Source organism: Miscanthus floridulus, chromosome 6 (assembly GCF_019320115.1).
Source record: "Miscanthus floridulus cultivar M001 chromosome 6, ASM1932011v1, whole genome shotgun sequence".
NCBI lineage: Eukaryota > Viridiplantae > Streptophyta > Magnoliopsida > Poales > Poaceae > Miscanthus > Miscanthus floridulus.
In genome coordinates, this window is record NC_089585.1 from 139,900,899 (window position 1) to 139,911,225 (window position 10,327).

Sequence of the window (10,327 nt, forward strand, 5' to 3'; positions counted from 1 at the left end):
CTTGCGGCACATGTATGGAGTACTAAATGTAGACGAAAAAAAACTAATTACACAGTTCTCGGCAAAATCGCGAGACGAATCTTTTAAGGCTAATTAGTCATGAAAAGCCTTAAGTGCTACAGTAACCTGCGTGTGCTAATGACCGATTAATTAATATCATTAGATTCGTCTCGCAGTTTCCTGATGGGTTCTATAATTTATTTTTTTATTAATATCAAAAACCCCTCCCAACATTCTTCCGACATATAGATGTGATACCTTAAAAATTTTCATTTCACGAACTAAACACAGCGAAATAAACGGAGGAGGCAAAGGCAGGTGGTACGCCTGACTCTTTGCTGGAACTAGGCTACGACAATACCTGGTGTACCTGCCAGAACTTCTACAACGACTTCCGTTCCGGGGCAGATTTTTGAACCCCACGACGACTTGCTTTCTGGGACAGAGGGAGGGAGTATACGTTATGTAAATACACCTCATCTAGATATATACGTTATGTAAGTACATAGCAAGGACGACTACAATTGACATAATCCAGAACAACTAATATATATACACATTATGTAAGTACATAGCAAGAATGACTACAATTTAAAATAGAGAGAGTAACTAGTAGTCACTAACTTTGTATTATTATTAGTTGTTGTGTGAATGAGGTGGCTTGTGAGTCCCGAGCTAAAATTTCTAACTCCTTTTCTTACGGAGTTAAACCGGCCTATACAACTCATTAACTTAATGAGCCATAATGGACTGAGCTTGACTCTTTGATCTTAATCCAACATTCTAACTTTATCACTAATTCGTCATCCCCTGGTTTATCAGCAATGTCACTAATAAAACTATATAATATAATATTGTAAACGTAAGTGCGGACACGTAGATACGAGAAGCACTCCTCTTTCATTTTCTAGAAAAAAAAGGAGTATCCATCAATAATCATGCCCAGCTTTGGCTACCGATCGATTGACGGCCATCAAGAATCTGACACAGACACGGGAAATGCTTTGGAGGGAGCCGAGGAAAGCAGGAGGGAGCATGCCATGCCAGGGGAGCCGTACGTGCTGGTGAAAGACATTGCCGAAGATAGAGGAGGAGGCGACGCGGGGTCGGATGTAGATGAACGGGCACGTTTCTGCGTGCATGCGTGCCGAAGAGGAAAGGACGCAACAGAAATTTGAGGGCATTCCCAGGTGTGAGGGGGATTTAAGGATCCAATCAAATTTAGGGCACGTTCATTTTGTAGGAAATGGAGTGTCGAAACTGAACGGGGCTAGAACGTAGCTATATTTTATACGGTCAACCATCACCAAAAAAAAAAACTTTTCGGTCAAAAATTAGACTAAACGAACGGGCCCTTAAGGTTCTAATATCAAACCTGTTAGAGTAGATCTTTTGGCTACAGCCCTCGTATAGTCGTATTTATTATTTTAATAAAGCCTCAAGTACAGAACCTTACCTGATAGAGATGCTATAACGTACACGTACGTGTACGTGAGCGAGAAAAATTAGCTGGTCGGTGGCATTTTATAGATGCACACAGTACTGTCCTACCACCACTTTAGAAACCCGAGTCACCAGCGCGTGCGTCCAATAGTACGTACGACTCGGAATTAATTAAGACGATTTCACGAATAAAGTATATTTAATGTTAATAAATACATTGAGAAAAAAGATCTTTTTTTAGTTTTAGTTGATTTTATTCGAGTTAACTTCCTTTTAAATATTTTAAATTTATAATATAAAATATCTTTTTATTAAATTATAGACTCATAGTACAAACATAGACTTATTAGAACGGCTTCGACAATTGGTTTTTAAACTAGCTCTAAGCATTTTTCTCATATTTTAATAGAAGAGAGAAAAGCTAGCTCTTAACCGAGAGCTAATCTTTTTAACACATTTCAAGGTGACACGAGAATGTCACGTGTGGCTATCCATGTTAAAAGCTATATGCTAAAAGTTAGCAGTATTGGAGAAGTTGGTTTAGAGCTAGTAACTAGCTCTAGGGCCTGTTTGGAACGCAAGAATAAAAAATATGGGAACAGGAAAAAAACACAGGAATGGGGTGAATGTGTAGTGGTAAAACAGACGAAAGAAAAAACGCGGGAAATAACTAGAAGGGGTGTTTGGAACGCACGAATCCATAACATAGAAAAAACGCAGGAATCCATAGCACAGCGTGAGCGCAAGCACCGTAGGAAATTTTCCATCGACTCGGAGCTCATTGTTTGTTTCCTACAAAAGTACATGCTTCTCTACCGTTCCTATGGAAAGTTCGTTGCCGATTCCTACATACCAAACGCGTAGTGACATCAGCAAAACAGAGGTTTGAGTTCCTTTGAACTTCCTCTATTCCAAACAAGGCCCTAACCATTGAGGGTGCCCTTAGGGTCTGTTTGTTTAACGTCCCCGTAGGCATGCAAAGCTCTTCCCACGATCTTGGCCCTAGGCTTGGAGAATTGAACGCCTGGGATCGTCTTGGTCTCTCGGTGTAAGACAACATACCCTTGGTGACTAAAGCAAACAAGCCCTTAGAGCATATTTGTATACAAGAACTAATTGGTGGCTACCTAAAAATAGCTAAAATTGGCTCTAGTACATTCAAACAGAAGAGCTAATAGGTGAACTAATTTTTTAGCCAAGTCTAGGCTAGTAACTAGCCACGCCATGTGCATGGAACAGACCCTTATACCTGCTGTAAACCGCATCATTGTAGTCCTGGTCGTGGTAGTTGTAATTCGCTAAGAAAAAGTTCTACTCCTAGCTAGTACATGCCACATGGTGTCGGTGTTTCGAGTTACCACCGACGAGTAAATTTCTAGTATTGCGCGTCTGGCTCGGATGGTGTGCTTAGATAACACGAGGTTTATACTAGTTCGGACAGAAAGTTCCTACGTCCAGTTCGTCGCTGCTGCTCATGTTATTAGCACTGAAAGTTTGTAGTAGGGGTTACAAACAGGCGAGAGAGGGACATGTCCTAAGTCTCTAGTGAAAGAAGTGAAAGGGTGCTGAGAGCTCGGTTGCTGCTCTTGTGTGTATCTGGATCTGATCGGTTCGGGGTCGGATCGGATCCCCTTCATGGGACGCCGCTTTCCCTTTTTATAGGCCAAGGGAAAACACGGGTTACATCGGAGGAAAAGAGAAGAACGAGGGAGAGAAGGAGTCCTTCAGGATCGTCGGATTCTTCTTATCCTTTATGCGGGTCCCACCGACCCTGTAGATGTCAACAGGGACAGCTCCACGCCGTGGCCCAGTCCGTCACTGGCGCCATGCGTAGGCATCGTCTATTGGTCATGGCATTCCATTCCATCACAGTGGACGTTGTGGTGAGCTGACACGCCTGTCAGCGTCCATATGGGGGTTAGGCAGAACAACACCGGTATGGCCCATCGTGGCCACGGGTTACATCGGGGCGTGCCAGTCTCTTCCTTGGTGTCAGAGTTTTAACCCAAGCCCATACGCTTGGACCTAGGCCTATACGGGGCATCCTACTGCTCCTTACCCATCTCTCGGCAGTAGCTAAGCCGTCCGATTGACTTGTGTGACCCGTTGGCATAGGACTTACCTGCGGAGATAGAGGATGAGATCATCCCACCTAAGAAATTAGTTAGGCAGATAAGCTAGGCGGCGAACTTATAATAAATGGACAAGCTCTTAAATTTTGTTATGGCCAAACAACTTTTTAACAGTGGCAGAACCGCCTAATCTAATGTCTTCCAGGAGTGCTCGTCTTCCATTAGATGCTAAGCACTCAAGGGAGAACACCAAATTACTCAGTTCCGTCGGATACACCCCAGGAGAGAACCCGAGAATCCACATTTTTCATCAGGATCACAAATGAGAGAATAAAGCTTACATCATTCTTAACCATGTCTTACATCACTTTACATGTACATCAGAGTATAACATTTATTATTATAACAGCGGAATGTAATCATATTATTAGAATTGTGAATAATTTAATTGAACGGCGAAATATAAACAGGTTATCAGAATTACAGCAGAAATAAATATCTATTCATGACATGATGAATCATGGATATATATAAACTATGACAACAGATGAGAAAACTTTCCTTTATAAAATATTTGGCGAGAGTTATAAATAAAAACTATGATCGCAGCGTAAAGGAAATCCTCTCTGAGTCCACCAGGAGGAATCCACACACAAGAGTCAGCTCTAGCATCCACCTGTCACCTACAACGGGGGGAATAAAACCCTGAGTACTTAATTATACTCAGCAAGACTTACCCGACAGGAGGAAAGAAAAAGACTCCAAGGATATGCAAGGCTATCTGGCTTGTGGGTTATTGCATTTACAGGAAGCATTACTAGGCGTGCGTCATTATATTTGATTTTTATTTATAGCCACATTGGTACATTAACTAACCATTCTATGTAAGCACCTGTGCTACTTTCAAGCAGGTGGTAAGCAATCAGATTTTCTTTTTCCATCTTTCATCTTTCAGTTCTTACTACGGTGCTAGACATGAAACAAGCCATACTGAATTTCCCAGCGATTCACGAATCAATGCCCCCACCTGGGTACCTCAAAAACACATGCCCCGCTTGTGCCCAAGGCACAAGCAGGACCAACCCATCTATCGGTGCAGAAAGTGACCAACTAGTGAATATTTGTAGTTTTGTTGTACGTTATGATCGGAGGTGGCCTAGCACTCAATGACACAAGATTTATACTGGTTCGGGCAACGTGCCCTACGTTCAGTTGGGGTCGGTCGGTGACTTTATTCCTGAGCCCAGGTGCTTGAAGTTTGCAGTGGGGTTACAAATGAGAGGGAGAAAGATGGAGTGTACAAGAGGTCTGGTTGGCTCCGACTGGAAGGGCCAAGAGTGATAGGAGCTTCGCTATGAGCTAAGTGTTCAAGCGGGTGCTTGAGGTCCGAACTTGGTGGTTCTGTGGTTGTGAGCTATCGATCTAAGGAACTCTGGCCTACTAGAACCGGTCGGTCTTTTTTGTTAGAGGAAGCGCATCCCCTTTTATAGATGAAGGGGATAGCTTTACAAGTGAGAGGGTAAGGGTATGTATGCTACCGAGCCTTGTTGCCCATGCCTACCGAGCCTTGTTGCCCGCATCGATGGCTACAAGATAGTGGTAGACGCCTACAACACTGTTGCTATCACTGTAGAATGTCAGATGCACACAGGAGGTCATGCTGCCTTTTTTAGGGATGGTGGACGTCAGTACCTGCAAATACTGTTTGATGCCTAAAGTCATGTGAGGAGTCTCGCTGTGTTCACCTGGTATGATAAATCCTGGTGCCCATACCGCTATCGATGTCTAGAGACACGCGGGGGGGGGGGCTTATCGTATGGGAGTTTTAGCGGCCCCTACAATACTGTAGAGTGAGATATCGGTGCCTACAATACTATTTGTGTTAGTGTGGTTGCAGAGTACTGTTTCGTATAGGGTATGGTCCCTAGTATAGTGGTTTTGACTTGTGAGGCTTGCCTTGCCTTTCTCCGCATGCCTTCTGGTTCCTACCGAACAGGCGTCCCCGGTCGGATGGCTCCGGTCGGCTCTGAGTGCGCCGGTCGGAGAAGAGCGATGAGTAGGGTTCTTACGAGCCCCGGTCGGAGGGACATAGGGTCGGAGTCAGAAGTAGGGCTCGGGGCAGGCCTTTCGATCGAAGAGGCCGTCCGGAGACAGCTGGAGCCTGAATCAAGCGCTCCGGTCGGATAGGTGGGCCGAAGTAGCTGACGAGCGGGCATTGCTCTTCTTGGGCTTGGCCTTTTGGTTGGTTGCTGGACCGCCCCTTGGCCCTATTGTTTTTAGACTCTTGGGCCGAGCCTTGGCACAGAAGCCGGTCCCCGAGGAACCTCGGGTTTATGAACCCGACAGGAGCCCCTGAGCCCCCAGGCGATTCGGTTAGAATCATTCGGGGGATTTTTGTCTTGCCGACGGGTGTGAGCGAGCGCGCCCGTGGGTGTAGCCCCTGAGCCCCCGGGTAGTTCGGGCAGAACCATCTGGGGGTGTTGTTTTAGTGGGCGTGTGTGCGTGTTTTTTAGTTTGAGATGGATTTTTGTCAACCTAGGCGTCGTTGTGCAGCCGAGGCGTTTTTCAACTTACTGATCCTAGCGTCGAAGCGCGCCATGGATCTGGCAAGGAAGTTAGTCTGAGCGTGAGAGAGCTCACTGATCCTAGCGTCGGTGCAGGCCATGGTTTTGAAATGGTTAATTCAGAGGGCAGACGAGCCCATGGGTCCTGGTGTCATGGATCCTTGGCCTTGGCGCAGCCTGGGCAGCCGAGGTAGTTAGTTTAGCTAGTTTTTCACATGAGTTCGAAGTCATGGTCCCTGGATTTTGGAGTGCAGTCGGAAGTGAAGTTGTTACATGAGTTTAGAGTTGCGGTCCCTGGATTTTTGAAGCGCAGTCAGAAGTGAGGCTGTTTACGCGAGTTCAGAGTCGCGGTCCCTGGATTTTTGGAGCGTAGTCAGAAGTGAAGCTGTTATGCAAGTTCGGAGTCACAGTCCCAAGCCATAGTTGGATGTCATAGATCCTATCGACATGAGTTTGGAGTCGCTGTCCCAAACCGTAGCCGGATGTCATAGATCCTATCGACACGAGTTTGGAGTCGCGGTCCCAAGGTTTTGGCTTGTGCCCCCGAGCCCTGTCGGGCCTTCGTGGGGGTCGATGTGAGTTTATGTGCGTTACCCCATCTGGTTCCTCACAATCGGAGGGGCTGAGTTTTATCACTTGTCCCAATCGCTCGGGCTCAAAGACTAGCTCGGTGAGTTCGCTAATGGGTGTGATCGAGCGGAATCCGAGTCTATCGTTCCTAACGAGGTTGGCATAGCCCTCTTATGACATTCCACTACTCCTTTACCAACAACCCGGTAGATGCCTAGGTCGTTCTAGAGACCGACCCGAGTGGCCTAATGACCTCCCCTCGATGGAGATTCTGTGGGCTTGGCGAGAGGTTTAGGATCAAACGAGAAGGTTGAGATGACCCGGTTTGATGGACCGAGCAAAGGCATGGTGCTCATCTACGGTTTTGTCCCCTAGCTCTATTGTTTGCTCATGTCGAAAGAGGCAACCACCGCTTCATGACGCAACACAAAGCGTTTTGGTGCATTTTGCTACCGTGCGATGCTTAGTTCCCAAGCCCCCAGGCGATTCAGGGCTCGAATCGTCCGGGAGGCGCGGGCGTATGGAATGAAATGCGTGTATGGATGTATGAAATGATTGTAATGAAATAGAGGGGTTCGGTACTGCTCACCTTGGTGGCTTAAGTGATGAGGTTCGGAGAGTTTCAGTCGGAAAAGTCCGACCGGGACCTGCACTTATCAATCACGGGTGAGTCCTTGTGTGAACAGTTTTTGTATTGATGAACACATACTCACCTTGAGGGCCTAAGTGATGGGGTTTTGGAAAGCTTCGGTCAGAAATGTCCGACCGGAACCTTGATGACCTGAGTGATAGGGTTCGAAGAGCTTCAGTTGGAAATGTCTGACCGGGACCCATGCTCGTCGTTTATGATGGAGTTGGCATGGCCTACAGGGGGTGCCCCTTCACTTCCTTACCTATCATTCGGTGTCTATCCTTACCTATCATTTGGGTTCTTCTAGGTCTAGCCTGGGGAAGCGGGGAGCCACCCGCGTGCGGTGGTGCTTCGGTTCCTATGCCTATCGTATGGTAGTGGTTGATCGTGCGGTGGTAGTGGGCCATGGCCAGGCCACGTCCCTTCTGATTAGGAGCCATTACGTTGGGCAGAGCACGTCTCATCGGTCAGGGCATGTCTTATTTGCATTAAATGGAAAAAAGAGAAATTCTCGCTCCGTCCTTCTGGCTTCCCCGATGGGCGCATCCTTCCCTAACTAATGTTCCCTTTTCCTTAAGTAGGAGAGGGGAGAGGGTTTTCGTTCTGTTCTTTTGCCTGTTCTTCATCTACCGCCGCCTTCTCTCTTCCTTTTTGCCACGAGCGTTCTTGAGAGTCATGGAGGTTTCTAGGGAAGGAAGGGGAGAGAGCGAGGGAGAAGAGAGGAAGTCACCGAAATGTCGAACTGGAGGTCATCCATCGTGAGTTGCCTTGGGCGGGTGCTGTAGTTGAGGTCCAAGGATATGGTTGTGGGGAAACTCATACTGTTCAATGCCTCAGTCGTGTCCAACCTGGTATGATACCTTATTTTGTTTATGTTTCTTCCTCTGCTTTTGCTATTTCTTGACCTCGGGCCATCCATTCCGTAAGGGCTTGAAAGGTACAAGTCCTAGCCGCACCTCCCTAAGGGACCAGAGGGCAGGGCCCGATAGGCCACCCAGAAGGAGGCGGTAGACGCCCAAAAGAAGAAGAGAACCATGGAGAGTCAACAGAAGGAAGAGAAGAAGAAGGAGGTCGCCCGGTGCGTGAGGGCCGGGGAACGTAGGAGCGACGTCGAGTTGGAACTCGGGTCCAATGATCCTACGGACTTGGAAGATATGGTCTTCTCCGAGGAGGAGGAGAGTGGGGAGGTCATTGTGACCTCGACAGAGCATCATGACCCTATGGCGACGTCCGCTGGTGAGGAGTAGGAGGTCACGCGGTGTGCGAAGGTTCCCGCATCGAGGAAGCGTGCAGCGAGCTCGGACGCCGTCGGTGGACGGGCGGTGAAGCGAACGCGGTCACCGCGCCCCTCAGTGGTGTCGCCGGTCCTGTCATCACCCGTGGCAGACGTGGCTGAGCGAGCCGGGCGATCCGAGTAGCGGACTAGTACATGTACGCCAATGGGACTGGTGCCAATGCCTGGCTCATAGCCGGAGGAGGCCCTGCCTACAGTAGGTGTGGTCGAGTAGTCCGGGCGGTCTAAGGAGCAGACTGACGCCCGAGCGACACGTGACTTGCAGTCGAAGGACGCTCCGCTCGCAGCTCCGGTTGGGGAGTCCTGAGCCGGGGGTCGTAGTGACCCGCAGGCCGGGCAGGAGCCGGTCGGGATGACTTTGCCCCTGTCTAAAGTGAGGGGGCGTGAGTCATAGCCTAGGAGCGGTCCTCGTGCTGCAGGTCTGTCGACATTGGGCCCTGCTTTCAGAGTCGTGCCACTCACCTTCCGGTATGTTTTTCTTTCTGTTGTTTTTCGATCTTTTGCCGGTCGAGTCTTTTTGGAGTGTGACTCACCTATAATTTTCGTCAGCGGCCAGGGGATGCCAGGGTTGGGCATCGCTCCACCCCTCATGCAGGAGACTTGGAGGCCTACCCTACAGCGTTCCCTCACGGGGGTGGTGCTCCCCAGGGCAGTTGCTGATAAGGCGGTAGCGGTGGCATCGGTGTTGGCAGTGATCCTGGTGCCAATGGTGGGGGTTGCATCAGAGGTAACCCTTGTAGCTCCTCCTCCATCGGTCGTGGTGGAAGAGGCGAGGGAGGGTGAGCTCCCTATCTTGCCGAGTGGAGGACCGCACGACTTATCCTTGCTATCGGAGCCGAAGGCACCGGAGGGAAGGGTGGTCGGGACAAAGTTGGGACGCCTGGTGGCGTTCCACGTGGATGAGGTGGTGGACATCCCATCTGATGATGAGGCGGATGTCGTGGCGGAGCCGCCGATGTCACCGCGGGAGCTGGCGGTGGTCTAGTTGGAGGCTGGGCCCTCCGGTGGTTCGCCAGAGGGTGACCTAGAGTGGCCCTGCCTAAGAACCCATCGAAGGCATGGTTCATCCTCTGGGATTCCTGGGTGCGTCAGCTCTAGGACATTTTTGGGGGGCAAGGGCATGCCGCGGTGTCCGAGCTCACGAAGTTGTCCGTGAAGCTTGAAAGCGCCCGGAAGTAGGCTTAGTTCGCTCGGTAGTTGGTTGAGGGCGACCTGCAGCTCGTCATGGAGGTGAGTTTCTGGTACTCATCCTTGCCCTTTGAATCTTTTGTCGGTTGTCTTTAGCATGCTTGTTTTTCATTGGATATAAGGAAGATGTCGTCCCGCAAGTCTTACTTCCTCTGGATGGAACACGCCCAGATGGCTAAGCTCGAGCACCGGGTAGAGTCTGCTCGCCATGAGTCCCAGGATCGGGCGACCAAGGCGGCCATAGTGCAGGTGGAGGGGCAGCGTGTAGTGGAGTGGGCGACTGACAACGAGCAAGGGCTCAAGGCGTCTTAAGCCCGCCAGGCAAAGACTGAGGCAGAGTTGTAGGCATCCCTGGCGAGCACTGAGACGGTGCTTCAGGAGGCCTTGGCAGCCCTTGAGCCGAAGCGGAGTGCTTTGGCGTCGGAGCGGGTCACCTTGGAGTCGGCGTAGATGGACCTAGAGGTGGAGCGAAGGGTCTGGTCAGAGGCGGACCAGGAGGTGCTCGTGCTCTGAGGCCGGGTGATAGGGACGGAGGAGGCGAACGCCCATCTGTGCGCGTAGGTGA